Source organism: Triticum aestivum, chromosome 2A, assembly GCF_018294505.1.
Source record: "Triticum aestivum cultivar Chinese Spring chromosome 2A, IWGSC CS RefSeq v2.1, whole genome shotgun sequence".
In the NCBI taxonomy this organism is placed as follows: Eukaryota; Viridiplantae; Streptophyta; class Magnoliopsida; order Poales; family Poaceae; genus Triticum; species Triticum aestivum.
Genome location: NC_057797.1, coordinates 363,961,555 through 363,981,658, shown reverse-complemented (window position 1 = coordinate 363,981,658; position 20,104 = coordinate 363,961,555).

Sequence of the window (20,104 nt, the reverse complement as noted above, 5' to 3'; positions counted from 1 at the left end):
ATTGGACCTCTAAGTAGTGCCTCATCAGGTAGATGAACAACCAAATGCACCATCACATCAAAGAAGGCTGGAGGACATATCTTCTCAAGGTCGCATAGGATAGTTGGTATCTTGTCTCTAAGACGCTCCAAAGCATCTATCCTGATATTTCTACTGCAGAGTTCCCTAAAGAATTGTCCCAACTCTGCAATTGCTCTGTATAAGTCAGGGCGGCCCAATCCTCTAAGGATAACAGGTAAAACCCTTTGAAGTAGGACTTGGCAGTCATGAGTTTTCAACCCTTGTACCTTGTTTGCATCTACAATGAATCTCCTGAATCAACCAGCATAGGAAAGCAAAACAAGCATAACTTCAAAACTTGAAGCACATAGAGAGGAAACTTGGTATTATTGCAATTCCTACAAGCATATATTCCCCCCTCATAATAATTTTCAGTAGCATCATGAATGAATTCAACAATATAACCATCACATGGAGCATTCTTTTCATGATCTACAAGCATATAATTTTGATTACTCTCCACATAAGAAAATTTCTTCTCATGAATAGTAGTGGGAGCAAACTCAACAAAATAACTATCATGTGAGGCATAATCCAATTGAAAATTCAAGATGACAAGTTTCATGGTTATCATTGTTCTTTGTAGCATGCATGTCATCACAATAATCATCATAGATAACAACTTTGTTCTCATAATCAATTGGAACCTCTTCCGAAATAGTGGATTCATCACAAAATAAAGTCATGACCTCTCCAAATCCACTTTCCTAATTATCACAATAAGATTCAACACCCTCCAAAATAGTGGGATGATTACTTCCTAAAGTTGACACTCTTCCAAACCCACTTTCATCAATATAATCATCATAAATAGGAGGCATGCTCTCATCATAATAAATTTGTTCATCAAAACTTGGGGGACAAAAAATATCATCTTCATCAAACATAGGATCCCCAAGCTTGTGGCTTTGCATATCATTAGCATCATGGACAATCAAAGAATTCATACTAAAAACATTGCAGTGATGCTCATCACCCAAAGATTTGGTGCCAAACATTTTAATGCATCCTTCTTCTAACACTTGGGCACAATTATCGGAATCCTTATTTTCACGAAAGATATTGAAAAGATGAAGCATATGAGGGAACCTTAATTCCATTTTTTTTGTAGTTTTGTTTTATAGACTAAACTAGTGATAAAACAAGAAACTAAAAGATTAGATTGCAATATCTAAAGATATACCTTCAAGCGCTAACCTCCTTGGCAACGGCGCCAGAAAAGAGCTTGATGTCTACAACACAACCTTCTTCTTGTAGACGTTGTTGGGCCTCCAAGTGCAAAGGTTTGTAGGACAGTAGCAAATTTCCATCAAGTGGATGACCTAAGGTTTATCAATCCGTGGGAGGCATAGGATGAAGATGGTCTCTCTCAAACAACCCTGCAACCAAATAGCAAAGAGTCTCTTGTGTCCCCAACACAACCAATACAATGGTAAATTGTATAGGTGCACTAGTTCGGCGAAGAGATGGTGATACACGTGCAATCTGGATGGTAGATATAGGTCTTTGTGATCCAAAACTATAAACAGCAAGGTAACTGATGATAAAGGTGAGCGAAAACGGTATTGCAATGCGTTGAAACAAGGCGTTGGGTTCATACTTTCACTAGTGCAAGTTCTCTCAACAATAATAACATAATTGGATCATATAACTATCCCTCAACATGCAACAAAGAGTCACTCCAAAGTCAATAATAGCGGAGAACAAACGAAGAGATTGTTGTAGGGTACGAAACCACATCAAAGTTATCCTTTCTGATCGATCTATTCAAGAGTCCGTAGTAAAATAACACGAAGCTATTCTTTCCGTTAGATCTATCCTAGAGTTCATACTAGAATAACACCTTAAGACACAAATCAACCAAAACCCTAATGTCACGTAGATACTCCAATGTCACCTCAAGTATCCATGGGTATGATTATATGATATGCATCACACAATCTCAGATTCATCTATTCAACCAACACAGAGAACTTCAAAGAGTGCCCCAAAGTTTCCACCAAAGATTCAAGACGAAAACGAACGTGTTCTTTGTTTAGATCCAGATAACGAACATTCGTTCGTTAATCTGTTCGTCATTTTCTTTTTCTCGGATTAAATCTGCGAATTTTCTGATCGCGATTCCTGATCCGTTTTTCGTTCTAGTCTAACTTTTCGCTCGTTTATCGGAATCAAGCGATTCGAGCGCTTGGAGTTTCGTCTCGAAACCATTTTTCCGTTTAACCAATTCAAACAAGTTTTTGGCACTGTAAAAATTGCCCTAGATCCAGAATAGCAAATGAAGCTTGTTTCTTTTGTCGTTTGTCTTTCATTGCTTCGTTCGATTTGATTCTTTTTGTCAACCGGAGTTCTTAAGCTGAACTTTCTGGTTAGATTTCTTATTCGAGTTTTACCTGTGCATTAGTTGAGTACTTCTTGTATGCTTGTTTGCGATAGAGTAGCCGGAGTGCGCCGCTTGCTACTTCGAATCGCTAGGTTTTGCGGATCATTAGCAAGGCAAGTAACACTTTGATCATACCTCCTACTACCCAGTTTTATTGCATTAGATCAACCCTCACACATTGCATGATTAGGATCTAATTAAATTGTCGGTTTGGGAAGTAGATGAGGTAGTACCTATTACCTATTATTATCAAACCTTTGGGAGATACTTCTATGTTGCTTATTATGCTATGCTATGCTAGTAGACGTGGATTGGGTGAGTGTATCCATGACAGATGTGAGATTGTTAATTTAATGGTTTATCTAAGGTGGCAACTTAAATACACATCTAGGTGGATTGAGTCACCTGGGTATTCCAGCGATTGCCTGTTTTTCTTTTGGACCGCCACCCAGGCTCAAAGGGATCATGAGATTATTCATGCTAGAAACTTCCATGTGCAGCCACAAGCTACTATGGGCTCTAGCATAGTTGAGTAAGTCATGCGAACTCTTACAGTGGTAGACTAACAGATGTAGGGGAAAGTAGGTGTAACGGTCTACCCGATCGTAAGGTGCTAGCGCTTGTGAAAGACTATGTCTCGGTCATCCGTTTCTCAAACACCCTGTAGTGCGAGAATTCCAATGGAGGAGATCGAGTCTTGTGGGGAAAAGTGCACAAACCTCTGCAGAGTGTATAAACTAATCATGGTTAGCCGTGTCCCCGGTTATGGACAGCTTGAGTATCTAGTATTTGGATTATCATGTGACTCTCATCATGTTACTTTTAAAATTAATTTGTTGGGTTTTGTTTAATGATGATGCTTAATCGGGATTGAGAATGCTGTCAACCATTCTCAATGTTTAACAACAACCATGATAGTTAAATAAAATTTATTCCTTTGAAGTAGGGAAAAATTGGGTTTACGCAAAAACTGTAACCATAGAGCTTTTCACCAGCCAAATATGCATGTAGTATAGACTTATTCTTCCATTACTCTCTATGTGTTACATTGCCAGCATATTCCATGTGCTGACCCGTTTCGGGCTGCAACGTTAATGTTGCAGACTTTTCAGACGACGATTAAGGTGCTTCTAGGTCGTGGTTCTATACTCAATGATGCCATTAGAGTTGATGGACTCACTTATCTTCGAAGCCTTCTGCTGTTATCGTTATTATATGGCCTTAAGCCATATTTATTGTAATAAGTTCTCTTTTGAGACTCTCGATGTAATAAGTGTGTGATTGCTACTCTGTTATAAATCCTTCAAGTACTGTGTGGTGTCAGCATTACTGATCCATGGATGACACCTGAGTACAGAGATTGGACGGTTTGATGTCTTGTCGCTACAAGATGGTATCAGAGCACACGCTGACTGTAGGACACGACCACTAAGCAAAAGACCTAGATCACTACTCACTCTTCCCATTCTAATTTCTCATATTTTCTACTCTTTTAGGATGGCGGATGCAAGGAACAAGTTCACGCAACCGGATGGAGATACACCCTTTGGACGTCACTTGAAGGAAGTCACTAGATATCTGAACATAGGAGTACCAAGCTTCACTGGAACCTACAACGCCACTCTACCTGAAGAAGAGCGCTGGATGTTTCAAGTTCAAGTTCCAGGAAGGACGTTCATGCCAGTCACTGAGCCCATAGAGTTTTCCTTTGATGCACCAACATGGAGTCTAGGAAAGAGCATGGCAGCTCACATCGCCATGGGACACATTGGGGAAGTTTACCGCAATGATCTCAAGGATACTATCTACCAGATTTGTGGGCGCCGAGATGAGCACTGGGAGATGATTAGCACCAAGAAGGATAGATCAGTAGAAGCTTTTATCCAGGAGTTAAACCAGCACATTCGACATCAGGAGAACCAGATGTGTGCCGACATGATAGATCTGAAGAAGGCGAGGACAAGAATCAAGGAACTAGAGGAAGAACTCAAGGCTACACGTGAATATTATGAAGAGGAAATCGAAGTATTAGTGGAGAAGAATGACGATCTGATCAAGAAGATTGGAATATTCATGGGAGGCCCTACACCAGTAGAAGAAGACGAAGAACCCCAGGAAATTCGCCCGGAAGACTACATCATCATCGACGACACCGACTCGGATCCAGACAATAGCGATGATGACTATGTTGATGAAGCTAGAGCAGATATCATGGAGTCTGCAACCGAAGAATATTTCTAGTAGACCACCCATCAGTAGTAGTAGTCCACCATGTAAATATAGTAGCCCGAGCACTTTTGCGATAGTTAGATCGATTGTATGCTCTTGTTTGATTGATTGAATGAAGTGAATTGTTTGCTTTTGCCTCATGTGCATATGGGTAGTGTTTTCTCTTTAGACCCCCTCTATTCATAAATCTCATATTTTCTAAACCCTCAGATGCCTCCGAGATGTGATCCCGGACATACCTTCCCACCGGAGTTCACCCAGTTGATCCAGCAGCAGAACACATTGATGCAGTTGCTAGTCCAGAACCAGAATCAGGGGAACAACAACAACCCACCACCACCACCTGTTGATCACTTAGCCCATTTTCTTAGGTTGAATCCGCCAGTGTTCTTTAGTAGCACCGAGCCGATAGTAGCAGATGATTGGCTCTGTAAGACAGCAAGGGAGTTGACGACCGCAGGATGCACATATGAGGAAAAGGTGAAGTTCGCCGCACATCAGCTGGAAGCACCCGCAGCATCATGGTGGGAGAATTTCACAGCCACTTTCCCTATCGACACTATCACGTGGGATCAGTTTCAGCAGGCTTTTCGTACTGCCCATGTTTCAGCAGGAGCTATGGCCATGAAGAAGCAAGAGTTTCGCAACTTGCGCCAAGGAGGATGGACAGTTGGCCAATATGTGGAGGGCTTTAGTAAGTTAGCACGTTACGCTCCAGATGATGTCGCTACGGATGTAGCTAAGCAGGAGAAGTTTCTGGAAGGACTGAATGATGAGTTGAGCATGCAGTTGATGGTAGCAACCTTCAACAACTACCAGGAGTTGGTAGACCATGCTCTCATGATTGAAGGGAAGCAGCAGCAGATTGAGAATCGCAAGAGGAAGTATGGACAAGGGAAGTACAATTCAGGAGCTCAGCAGAAGCCCCGTTTTACCCCTAGACCGGGAGGACATTTTCAGCATACCCATGGAGGAGGTAGCTCACACAATCACAATGGCACCAAGAATGGTAATGGGAATGGAGGAAGCAATGGCCAGAACCGCACCAACCCATCGACCCTAGCCAAGAGAGACTTGAGCCAAGTCACTTGCTTTAAGTGTCAGAAGACCGGACATTATGCCAATGAATGTCCTGAATCCCAGAATGGAAATGGCAATGGAAGCTTTGGGAAGAAGCCGAACCCTTTCAACAGGGGACAGGTGAACCACGTTAACGTGGAGGAGGTTGAAGAGCAGCCGGATGCAGTAATCGGTAAGTTTTTGGTTAAGTCATTTACTGCACTCGTTCTTTTTGATACTGGTGCATCGCATTCATACATATCAAGGGAATTTGTGGATAAGTATAACCTGCCCACCAAAGTTCTTAGAACACCTATGTTAGTAAGCTCACCAGGAGCGGAGTATATGGCTAGCCAAGGATGTTTTCAAGTGCCATTGAGTATAGGTAGGCATGTGTTTCCCTCGGATTTAATCATTTTGGAATCACAAGGATTGGATGTAATTCTGGGTATGGATTGGCTGTCGATGTATGGAGGAAACATCGATTGCGCCAGTAAGTCGATCTTGCTTACCACCCCAGAAGGGAGAAGGATCAAGTATGTATCCCGGCATGTGCCGAAAAGGACTCAAGTAAATTGTTTAACAGGAGTTGTGCAGGAGGAAGTACCAGTGGTGAAGGATTTCCCTGATGTATTTCCAGAAGAGTTGCCAGGCATGCCACCGGATAGAGATATTGAGTTTTTGATTGAGCTTTTGCCAGGCACAGGGCCAATATCTAAGAGACCATATAGGATGCCCGCAAAGGATTTGGTGGAGATTAAGAAGCAGATTAAGGAGTTACTGGATAAAGGATATATTCGCCCAAGTTCTTCACCTTGGGGATCGCCAGTACTAATAGTGGAGAAGAAGGATGGATCGTTAAGGATGGTTGTTGATTATCGAGGGTTGAATGAAGTAACCATCAAGAACAAGTACCCACTACCGATGATCAATGATCTGTTTGATCGAATGCAAGGAGGTAAGGTATTTTCCAAGATCGATCAGCGATCAGGATACCATCAGTTGAAGATTCGAGAATAGGATATACCTAAGACGGCTTTTACCACCAGGTATGGGCTGTACGAGTATACCGTTATGTCATTTGGTCTGACTAACGCACCTGCATATTTTATGAACATGATGAACAAAGTATTCATGGAGTTTTTGGATAAGTTCGTCGTGGTGTTCATTGATGATATCCTGCTATACTCGAAGAATGAAGAGGAGCATAAGGAGCATTTGCGTTTGGTACATGGTAAGCTCAGAGAACATCAGTTATATGCCAAGTTTAGCAAATGTGAGTTTTGGTTGAAGGAAGTTGGATTTCTCGGACACGTTATATCAGGAGAAGGTATAGCAGTAGATCCCACCAAGGTTGATATTGTGACAAATTGAGAAGCGCCAACAACAGTTGGAGAGATCCGGAGTTTTCTTGGACTCGCAGGATACTACCGGAGGTTTATTGAGAATTTCTCAAAGATTGTGAAGCCTATGATGGAGTTGTTGAAAAAGGATACCAAGTTCATATGGACTGAGGAATGTGAGGCTAGTTTCCAGGAATTGAAGAAACGTTTGGTTACATCACCTGTGTTGATTTTGCCAGATCAGACCAAGGATTATGAGGTGTATTGCGACGCTTCACGTCGAGGGCTTGGAGCAGTGCTTATGCAGGAAGGATGAGTTGTTTCTTTTGCCTCACGACAGCTTAAGCTGCATGAGTTAAATTATGCCACACATGATTTGGAGTTAGCAGCCGTAGTGCATGCGTTGAAAACTTGGAGACACTTTCTCATTGGAAACCATTGTGAAGTGTACACGGATCATAAGAGTTTGAAGTACATTTTCACACAGAAGGAGTTGAATCTCAGGCAAAGGAGATGGTTGGAGCTCATCAAGGATTATGATATGAAACTGCATTATCACCCCGGAAAGGCTAACGTAGTAGCTAACGCATTGAGCCATAAAAGCCATGTAAACGCCTTAATGACGGGAGATTTACCAAGGGAGTTAGCCGAAAATCTTCGAGAGCTATGTTTGGAAATAGTTCCAAGAGGCTATGTAGCAGCATTGGAGATTCAGTCTACTTTGATGGATAAGATCAGAGAAGCCCAGAAGACTGACAAGGAGATTGCCTCTATAAAGGAGAAAATGAGCAAAGGAAAAGCTAAGGGATTTCATGAAGATGAGCACGATACCTTATGGTTTGAAGACCGTGTTTATGTGCCTAATGATTCGGAAATCAGGAAGCTAATTCTACAAGAGGCCCATGATTCACCATATTCGATTCACCCAGGAAATACCAAGATGTATTTGGATTTGAAGGATACTTTCTGGTGGACCGGAATGAAGAAGAATATTGCGGAATATGTAGCAGTTTTTGATGTATGTCAGAGAGTAGAGGCAGAGCATCAGAAGCCAGCAGGATTGCTACAGCCATTGCCAATACCCGAATGGAAGTGGGACAAGTTAGGCATGGATTTTATTACAGGTTTACCTAGAACTCGTTCAGGCTATGACTCAATATGGGTTGTAGTCGATCGTTTGACAAAGGTAGCTCATTTCATCCCAGTGAAGACTACCTATACCAGTGCTAAGTTAGCAAAGATATACATGACCAGAATCGTATGTCTGCACAGAGTTCCAAGGAGCATTGTATCAGATAGAGGAACCCAATTTACCTCAAAGTTCTGGAATCAGTTACAAGAAACTTTGGGTACCAGACTGGAGTTTAGTACAGCTTTCCATCCATAGATAGATGGACAGACCGAGAGAGTCAACCAGATTTTGGAGGATATGCTGAGAGCTTGTGCGCTAGATTATGGATCTAGTTGGGACGAGAATTTGCCATATGCAGAGTTCTCTTACAACAACAGCTATCAATCCAGTTTGAAGATGTCCCCTTTCAAAGCCTTGTATGGAAGGAGGTGCAGGACCCCATTTGTCGTGGGATGAAGTTGGAGACCGCCAGTTGTTTGGTCCGGATCTGATTAAGGAGTCTGAACAGAAAGTGAAATTGATTCGCGATAGGCTCAAGGTAGCTCAATCCAGGCAGAAGAGCTACGCAGATTCTAAACGCAAGGAGAAAGTTTACGAAGTCGGAGACCCAGTTTATCTTTGAGTATCTCCACTTCGAGGAGCTAAGCGCTTTGGAGTTAAGGGAAAGTTAGCGCCACGTTTTGTAGGACCATACAAAGTTTTGGAGCGTATGGGAGAAGTAGCCTATAAGTTGGAATTGCCTGAAGGATTGTCAGGAGTTCACGACGTGTTCCATGTTCCCAGTTGAAGAAGTGCCACGCAAAGATGGCTGATATACCGCTGAGAGATACAGTGCCACTGGAAGCGATTCAGTTAGACAGTGATTTGACCTATGAGGAGAAACCAGTTAAGATTCTAGAGTATGCCAGTCGAGTAACCCGCAGCAAGGTTATTAAGTTTTGCAGAGTTCAGTGGAGCCACCACACAAAGGATGAAGCCACCTGGGAGCGAGAGGAAGAATTGTTGAAGGACCACCCTCACCTATTTTCTAGCCAACCCGAATCTCGAGGGCGAGATTCATCTTAAGGGGGGGTAGGTTTGTAACATCCCAAATTTTCAATTTGGAATCTTATACATTAGATCATCATTGCATATCATATTTTATTGCATTTTGGTTGATCCTAGAAGTTCTACGCAAGTCAAGGACCCTCGGAGAGAGTTGGGGATTTCGCTATTTTCATATTTGAGTTTTCTCAAATTTTGAAAATAGGATCATTTCATTTTATTTATTTTATCTTCCATTATTTCTATCATAAAAATATGAGAGAGGGAATAAAATAACTTTCCCAAAATAAAGAAATACTGAGGATTTAATAAAAAATCAAATAAGATTTTATTTTGGTTTTATTTGCTATTTTATTAGAATTTAGGAAAAATGCGCATTTTTCAAAATTGCATTTAGGCCCCAAATAAATGTTCATCTTGTGCGGCTTGATTTTAGAAGCCGGGGAAATTTTATTTCGGGATTTTTGGAGTCCGTTTAGTTTTCCTTTTGTTTTTTCTTTCTAATTGTAACTATTTAAAAAAACCGAACCGACTCTGGGACGTAACCGGCCAGGACTCCGCCTGGCCGGGCCTTTAAATAGCCGCCGCCCGAGGCCTGACAGCCCAAGCCGCGCCCCCGCCCCAAACCCTAACCCTAGCCTCGCCGCACCACCGCCGCCGCCACCGCACCGCCACCTGCCCGCTGCCGTCGCCGCCGGATCCGGATCCGCCGCCGCCGGAGGTATACCTCGCCGCCGGGTTTTTTTAGAAACCGATCGGTTTTCCGTCGGTTCCGTTCATTTTTTTAGTTCATTTCTTTTTTTATAGATCGGTTTTTCCGGTTTATTTATTTAGCGAGCCTTTGCCCGTTCGTTCGTTTTAACAAACATGTTCTTCGTTTAGATCCAGATAACGAACGTTCATTCGTTAATCTGTTCGTCGTTTTCTTTTTCTCGGATTAAATCCGCGATTTTTCTGATCGCGATTCCTGATCCGTTTTTCATTCTAGTCTAACTTTTCGCTCGTTTATCGGAATCAGGCGATTCAAGCGCCTGGAGTTTCGTCTTGAAACCCTTTTTCTGTTTAACCAACTCAAACAAGTTTTTGCCACTGTAAAAATTGCACTAGATCCAAAATAGTAAATGAAGTTTGTTTCTTTTGCCGTTTGTCTTTCGTTGCTTTGTTCGATTTGATTCTTTTTGTCAACCAGAGTTCTTAAGTTGAACTTTCTGGTTAGATCTCTTATTCGTGTTTTACCTATGCATTAGTTGAGTACTTATTGTATGCTTGTTTGTTTGCGATAGAGTACCCGGAGTGCGCCGCTTGCTACTTCGAATCGCTAGGTTTTGCGGATCATCAGCAAGGCAAGTAACACTTTGATCATACCTCCTACTACCCAGTTTTTATTGCATTAGATCAACCCTCACACATTGCATGATTAGGATCTAATTAAATTGTGTGTTTGGGAAGTAGATGAGGTAGTACCTATTACCTGTTATTATCAAACCTTTGGGAGTTACTTGTATGTTGCTTATTATGCTATGCTATGCTAGTAGACGTGGATTGGGTGAGTTTATCCATGACAGATGTGAGATTGTTAATTTAATGGTTTATCTAACGTGGCAACTTAAATACACATCTGGGTGGATTGAGGCACCTGGGTATTCCAACGATTGCCTGTTTTTCTTTTGGACCGCCACCGAGGCTCAAAGGGATCATGAGATTATTCATGCTAGAAACTTCCGTGTGCAGCCACAAGCTAATATGGGCTCTAGCATAGTTAAGTAAGTCATGCGAACTCTTACAGTGGTAGACTAGCAGATGTAGGGGAAAGTAGGTGTAACGGTCTACCCGATCATAAGGTGCTAGTGCTTCTGAAAGACTATGTCTCGGTCATCCGTTTCTCAAACACCCTGTAGTCCGAGAATTCCAACGGAGGAGATCGAGTCTTGTGGGGAAAAGTGCGCAAACCTCTGCATAGTGTATAAACTAATCATGGTTAGCCGTGTCCCCGGTTATGGACAGCTTGAGTATCTAGTATCTGGATTATCATGTGAATCTCGTCATGTTACTTTAAAAATTAATTTGTTGGGTTTTGTTTAATGATGATGCTTAATCAGGATTGAGAATGTTGTCAACTATTCTCAATGTTTAACAACTACCATGATAGTTAAATAAAATTTATTCCTTTGAAGTAGGGAAAAATTGGCTTTACGCAAAAACTGTAACCATAGAGCTTTCCAGCAGCCAAATATGCATGTAGTATAGACTTATTCTTCCATTACTCTCTATGTGTTACATTGCCAGCATATTCCATGTGCTGACCCGTTTCGTGCTGCAATGTTAATGTTGCAGACTTTTTAGACGACGATTAAGGTGCTTTTAGGTCGTGGTTCTATACTCAGTGATGCCATTGGTGTTGATGGACTCACTTATTTTCCAAGCCTTCCGCTGTTATCATTATTAGATGGCCTTAAGCCATATTTATTGTAATAAGTTCTCTTTTGAGACTCTCAATGTAATAAGTGTGTGATTGCTACTCTGTTATAAATCTTTCAAGTACTGTGTGGTGTCAGCATTACTGATCCAGGGATGACACCTGAGCACAGAGATTGGACCGTTTGAGGTCTGGTTGCTACATGCACCAACATCTCTCACTTACAAATTAGATCTGATACCCAGGTGTGTCAAATCAATCCTAGATTTTAAGATATCTTTCGTCTTGCCTTCAATGTTAATAATTGTGGCAATAATGTTGTCACATATATTTTTCTCGATGTGCATCACATCAAGATTATGCCGCAGATCCAAAGCATTCCAATACTCCAAGTCCCACAAAGTGGACCTGCAGGTAAACAATAATCTCTCTTCTGCCCTGCCACACTTCCTTTTCCCGCTACCATTATCAGGATGCTTTCCTGGTGTAATATGCCTGACGTTCTCTAATTCTACTTGCAACTCATCGGCAGTGAGCCTCTTTGGTGCATCATGGTTTTCATGCTTTGCATTAAACACACATCTTCGGTATTTTGTAGGACACGACTTGTCCTTGTCAAGGAAACAACGTTGTCTAATGTAATAGATCTTGCTAAGTATTGCCTATGACAACGGATTCCTATCACAACAAACACATGCATTGTAACCATGTGTCATTCACCCTGACATGGTGCCCAAAGCCGTATAATCATGGACGCACCAAATTATAACAGCACGCAGAAAGAAATCAGCTGGTGGGCTGCTATATAGGTCTCGAGTGAGAACACACCTCCATAGCTGTTGAAGTTACTCCACAAGAGGCTCCATGAATAAATCAAAATCCATTCCAGGACTTTTTGGACCTGGGATGAGCAAGGCCATCATGTACTTTGATTCTTTGGTGCAGACATTTGGAGGCATGTTGTAAGGGATAACAAGCACTGGCCACATGCTATATGTGGCGCTCTGGTGGCCAAATGGGTTAAATCCATCTGAAGCTAAGCCAAGTCTAATGTTTCTCGGGTCAGCAGCAAACTTTTTGTGTTTCTGTGAAGCTTTTCCAGTCACTTCTATGAGATGGATGGATCATTACATTATGATCTATATACTCCTGGTTCCTAGAATGCCATAGTACATTGATGGCAGCTAGAACTACATCAGTATTTCCCTGGAGAGGGAGGGATGATGTAGCACAACGACGGTAGAGTATTTCCCTCAGTTATGAAACCAAGGTATCGAACTAGTAGGAGAACCAAGCAACACAACGTAAATAGCACCTGCACACAAATAACAACACCTCGCAACCCAACATGTTAAAGGGGTTGTCAATCCCTTTCGGGTAACGGTGCCAGAAATTGGTGCGTGACGGTAAAAAGGTTGTAATAGATTGGATAAATAGATCGCAAATAAAATAAAGTGCAGCAAAGTATTTTTGGTTTAACAGATCTGAAAATAAAAGCAAGGAAAAAGTAGATCGCAAAGGCAAATATATGAGAAATAAGACCCGTGGGCCATATGTTTCACTAGTGGCTTCTCTAGAGAAAAATAGCAAACGGTGGGTAAACAAATTATTGTTGGGCAATTGATAGAACATCAAATAATTATGACGATATCCAGGCAATGATCATTACATAGGCATCATGTCCAAGATTAGTAGACCGACTCCTGCCTACATCTAGTACTATTACTCCACACATTGACCGCTATCCAGCATGCATCTAATGTATTAAGTTCATGGAAAAATGGACTAATGCAATACGAATGATGACATGATGTAGACAAGATCCGTTTATTTATATGGCGGTAGATAAAGATCTCATCGTTTTATCCTTAGTAGCAACGATACATACGTGTCAGTTCCCTTTCTGTCACTGGGATCAAGGACCATAAGATCGAACCCACTACCTGGCACCTCTTCCCATTGCAAGATAAATAGATCGAGTTGGCCAGACAAACCCAAATATCGGAGAAGAAATATGAGGCTATAAGAGATCATGCAGAAAATAGATCAAAGAAACTCAAATACTTTCATGGATATAAAAAACATAGATCTGATCATAAATTCAAAGTTCATCGATTCCAACAAACACACCGCAAAAGAGTTACATCATATGGATCTCCAAGAGACCATTGTATTGAGGATCAAGAGAGAGAGAGATAAAGCCATCTAGCTACTAACTACGGACCCGAAGGTCTACAAGGAACTACTCACGCATCATCGGAGAGGCACCAATGGAAGTAGTGAACCCCTCCGTGATGGTGTTTAGATTGGATCTGGTGTTTCTGGACACTGCGGCGGCTGGATGAATATTTCGCCAACTCCCTAGAGTTTTGGGAGTATTTGGGTATTTATAGAGCAAAGAGGCGGTTTGGGCGCGCCCTGGTGGGTTGTGCCCCCCTCGGGACACCCCCCAGGTGCAACCGGGGCCCATCTGCTTCCTTTTGGCCCATAAAAAATCATCGTAAAGTTTCGTGCCATTTGGACTCCATTTGATATTGATTTCTTGCGATGTAAAAAACATGGAAAAAACAGGAACTAACACTGGCACTATGTCAATAGGTTAGTACCGAAAAATGATATAAAATGATTATAAAACATCCAAGATTGATAATAAAATAGCATGGAGCAATCAAAAATTATAGATACGTTGGAGACGTATCAGCATCCCCAAGCTTAACTCCTACTCGTCCTCGAGTAGGTAAGTGATAAAAACAGAATTTTTGATGTGGAGTGCTATTCATCAAGTCATATCATATTCTTTTCTTTATAGCATGGACATTTGGACTTCAATCACACAAAACTCAACAAAGCCTTCGTGAGATCCATTAGTATAAGAATAATAAACCACTACTATAATGGCTGTATCAAACCAATTCATATTTTTTTGTATTATATCTATTGTATTCCAACTTTTCTATGGCAAAAACTCATCAAAGAAAACCATAGAGCCATCAAAATAAGCACACAACACAAAGAAAACAGAATCTGTCACAACAAAACAGTCTATAGCAATCTGTCTATTTCGAATACTTCTGTCACTCAAAAACCACTAAAAATTAGGAAGACCTGAGAAAATTGTATATTGATATACTCCAAGTGGAATGGGTATTTTATCGCTCTCTGGTAAAAAATGAAAATTAATTTCGTGAGGGCAAACTTTCTGTTTTTTCAGCAAGATCAAACAACTATTGCCCAAGAAGATCCTAAAGGCTTTACTTGGCACAAACACTAATTAAAACATAAAAAACACAATCATAACAATAGCATAATTGTGCTGACACTCAAGAACAAAAATCAAAAAGAAAAAATAAAGTTATTCATTGGGTTGCCTCCCAACAAGCGCTATAGCTTTACGCCCTTAGCTAGGCATATAGCAAGGATCTAAGTTTTGTCATCTTTGGTTCGAGATCCATAAGATGCGATCATGATTGATTCATAGGGTGGCATAATTATCGTTCTAGGAAAGTGTTCCATACCTTTCCTCAAAGGAAATTGGAACTTAATATTGCCTTCTTTCATATCAATCATGGCACCGATAGTGCGTAAAAACGGTCTACCAAGAATAATTGGACAAGATGGATTGCAATCAATATCAAGAACAATAAAATCTATGCACACATAATTCCTATTTGCAAGAATAAGAACATCATTAATCCTTCCCATAGGCTTTTTAATAGTGGAATCCGCCAAGTGCAAATTCAAGGAACATTCTTCAAGATTGGTAAGACCAAGCACATCACATAAAGATTTCGGAATTGTGGAAACACTAGCACCCAAGTCACACAAAGCAAAACACTCATAAGTTTTAATCTTGACTTTGATATTAGGTCCCCATTCATCATACAATTTTCTAGGAATTGAAACTTCTAATTCCCATTTTTCTTCAAGAGCTTTCATTATAGCATCAACAATATGTTTAGTAAAAGCTTTATTTGTTCATAAGCATGGGGTGAATTTATCATGGATTGCAACAAAGAAATATAATCAATCAGAGAGAAACTATCATAATTAAAGTCTTTGTAATCCAAAATAGTGGGTGCATCACTAGCTAAAGTTTTGACGTCTCCAAACCCACTTTCATCAATTTTCTCAACAAGATTTTCACCCTCCGAAATATTGGGAGACCTTCTACCTAAAGTTGACTCTTCTCCAGTCCCCTTTTCATCATTCTTAACTTTACTAAACAAGGAATCAATAGAAGAAACACCAATCATTTTAAGATCTTCATCATCTTTGGAAGAATAATCACTAGAAAAAGCTTTTCCCAAAAATTCTCTTTTAGATCTAAGCATAGCAGTTCTTTTCTTACTTTCATCCATAGAAACATAAAGAGCTTTAATTGATTCATCTACTTTAGGCACAAAAATTTTCATCTTGAGATGTTCCACATCATGGGCAATTCTATCAACACTTTTAGACAAATCATCAATGTTATTCAACTTTTCTTCTATGGAAGTGTTGAAAACTTTTTGTGTGTTGATAAATTCTTTAATATTATTCTCAATATCAGAGGTGTTCCTATTATTATTATAAGATTGATTTCCATAGGAATTACCATAATTATTAGAGGAATTACTAGGAAAAGGAATAGGATTAAAATTACCTCTATAAGCATTGTTGTTGAAATTATTTCTAGAGATAAAATTCACATCAACAGCATCACTATTTTTCTCAATCAAAGTAGACAAAAGCATATCATTAAGGTCAATAGGAGAACTTCTACTACCAACCAATTTCACAAGAGCATCAACTTTATTACTCAAAGAAGAAATTTCTTCCATTGAATTACCTTTTTTACTAGTAGGAGCTCTTTCGGTATGCCATTGCGAATAGTTTGCCATGATATTATCAAGCAATTTGGTGGCTTCACCCAAAGTAATTTCCATAAAAGTACCACCCGTGGCGGAATCTCAAAGATTACGAGAAACAAAATTCAATCCCGCATAAAAAATTTGTATGATCATCCAAAGATTCAACCCATGAGTTGGGTAATTCCTTAGTATCAATTTCATCCAGTCCCAAGATTGCGCAACATGCTCATGTTCAAGTTGCTTGAAATTCATGATCTGGGTTCCTAGGGAAATAATATTTGCGGGAGGAAAATACTTAGTGATAAAAGCCTCTTTGCACTCATTCCAAGAATCAATACTATTGCGAGGCAAAGAAGAGAACCATTTTTTTGCGGAATCACGCAAAGAAAACGGAAATAATTTCATCTTGACCACATCATTGTCCACATCCTTTTGCTTTTGCATATCGCATAATTCCATGAAGGTAATAAGATGGGACGCGGCATCCGAGTACCAGAAAATTGGTCTTTCATAACAAGATTCAACAAAGAGGTATCAATATCACAAGTCTCCGCATTAGTGGCAGGAGGAGCAAGCAGAGTGCCAATAAAATCATTGTTGTTGGTATTTGAGTAATCACATAACTTGGTGTTCTCTTGAGTCATGATGACCACACAGCAAGATTGCACTCAAAAACAGATCCAGTAAGAAAACGACGAACGGAAAAAGAGAGGCGAATAAAATGACAATTTTTTGTGAAGTGGGGGAGAGGAAAATGAGAGGCAAATGGAGAATAATTTAAATTGCAAGGATATGAGATTTGTGATTAGGAACCTGGTTATGATGAAAATTCTCCCCGACAACGGCGCCAGAAATTCTCCTTGATGGTAGCTAGAACTATGTTGGTATTTCCCCGGAGAGGGAGGGATGGTGTAGCACGTCGATGATAGATTATTTCCCTTAGTTGTGAAACCAAGGTAACGAACCAGTAGGAGAACCAAGCAACACAATGTAAACAACACATGCACACAAATAACAACACCTCGCAACCCGACATGTTAAAGGGGTTGTCAATGCCTTTCGGGTAACGGCGCCAGAAATTGTTGCGTGAAGGTAAAAAGGTTGTAATAGATTGGATAAATAGGTCGCAAATAAAATAAAGTGCAGCAAAGTATTTTTTGTATTTTTGGTTTAATAGATCTGAAAATAAAAGCAAGGAAAAAGTAGATCGCAAAGGCAAATATATGAGAAATAAGACCTGGGGGCCGTAGGTTTCACTAGTGGCTTCTCTCGAGAAAAATAGCAAACAATGGGTAAACAAATTACTGTTGGGCAATTGATAGAACATCAAATAATTATGAAGATATCCAGGCAATGATCATTACATAGGCATCATGTCCAAGATTAGTAGACCGACTCCTGCCTGCGTCTACTACTATTACTCCACACATCGACCGCTATCCAGCATGCATCTAGTGTATTAGGTTCATGGAAAAACGGAGTAATGCAATAAGAATGATGACGTGATGTAGACAGGATCCTTTTATCTATATGGCGGTAGGTATTGATCTCGTCTTTTTATCCTTAGTAGCAACGATACATGTGTGTCGGTTCCCTTTCTGTCACTAGGATCAAGCACCGTAAGATCGAACCCACTACCGGGCACCTCTTCCCATTGCAAGATAAATAGATAGAGTTGGCCAGACAAAACCCAAATATCGGAGAAGAAATACGAAGCTATAAGAGATCATGCATAAAAAAGATCAAAGAAACTCAAATACTTTCATCGATATAAAAACACAGATCTGATCATAAACTCGAAGTTCATCGATCCCAACAAACACACCGCAAAAGAGTTACATCATATGGATCTCCAAGAGACCATTGTATTGAGGATCAAGAGAGAGAGATAAAGCCATCTAGCTACTAACTGTGGACCCGAAGGTCTACAAGGAACTACTCACGCATCACCGAAGAGGCACCAATGGAAGTGGTGAACCCCTCCGTGATGGTGTTTAGATTGGATTTGGTGTTTTCTGGATTCTGCGGCGGCTGGATGAATATTTCGTCGACTCCCCTAGCCCTTTGGGAATATTTGGGTATTTATAGAGCAAAGAGGCGGTCCGGGTGCGGCCTGGTGGGTTGCGCCCCCCTCGGGGCACCCCCAGGTGCAACCAGGGCCCATCTGCTTCCTTTTGGCCCATAAAAAATCATCGTAAAGTTTCGTGCCATTTGGACTCCATTTGATATTGATTTCCTGCGATGTAAAAAACATGGAAAAAACAGGAACTGGCACTGCCACTATGTCAAGAAGTTAGTACCAAAAAATGATATAAAATGACTATAAAATGATTATAAAACATCCAAGATTGATAATAAAATAGCAGGGAACAATAAAACATTATAGATACGTTGGAGACGTATCAGCATCCCCAAGCTTAACTCCTACTGGTCCTCGAGTAGGTAAGTGATAAAAAACAGATTTTTTGATGTGGAGTGATGTTCATCAAGTCATATCATATTCTTTTCTTTATAGAATGGTCATTTGGACTTTTATGTGATTCAGAGCAATAGTCTAGTTTCGACATAATAATTTAGATACTCAAGCATATCAACAAGCAACTATGTCTTTCGAAATATCGATGCTAAAGTAAGTTATCCCTAGGCCATCATGCTCAAACATTGATCCATTCATGAAACACACTCGAATATTAACTACACCCAATACTTGAGCACGATCATATTGCCTCCTAGTTGGTGCCTTTTATAAGAGAAGATGGAGACTCAAATTTCAAAAAAATGGCATAATGTAAAAGATAGACCCTTCACAGAGGGAAGTAGGGATTTGTAGAGGTGCCAGAGCTCAAAGCGAAAAAATTGAGATAAAAACATTTTGGGAGGTGTATCCATCCCACCAACGAAAACGACTTAGAGTTCCGAACACTTTCCGTGCTAGATATGCCATAGGCGGTTCCCAAACAGAAAATAAAGTTTATTCCTTTTTCCACCATATCTTTCACTTTCCATGGCTAACCGTATCCACGGGTGCCCTCCATACCAACACTTTCCAAGGAATTTATTATTTTACAACATAAAGTACATTCATTTTTGTTTTTGCATTTCGGGACTGGGCATCGCTAACACCTTTGCCTTACTCTTGTGCAATGGCTAGTGAATAAACACTCATCTTGAGAATAACACATCTAGCATGGAAAATATTAGCCACCGCTCATCGCTCCGCAAGCGAAACAAACACACAAAAGAGAAGTTTATTTTGAAAATTAGAGATGGCACATGAAAATTTGCTTAGAACGACAAAAGAATACCGCATATAGGTAGATATAGTGGACTCAAGTGGCAAAACTGGTTTAAGGATTTTGGAGGCACAAGTAGAGGTCATACTTAGTGCAAAATAAAGGTTAGCAAAAGATTGGGAAGTGACCAACCAAGAAACGAATAATCTCATAAGCAAGCATTAAGCATATTTAACACCGAATAATGCACCACAAGTAGGATATAATTTTCATTGCATGACTATTGACTTTCGTACTTGCATAGGGAATCACAAACCTTCACACCAATATTCCAACTAGAGCACAATTACCCATC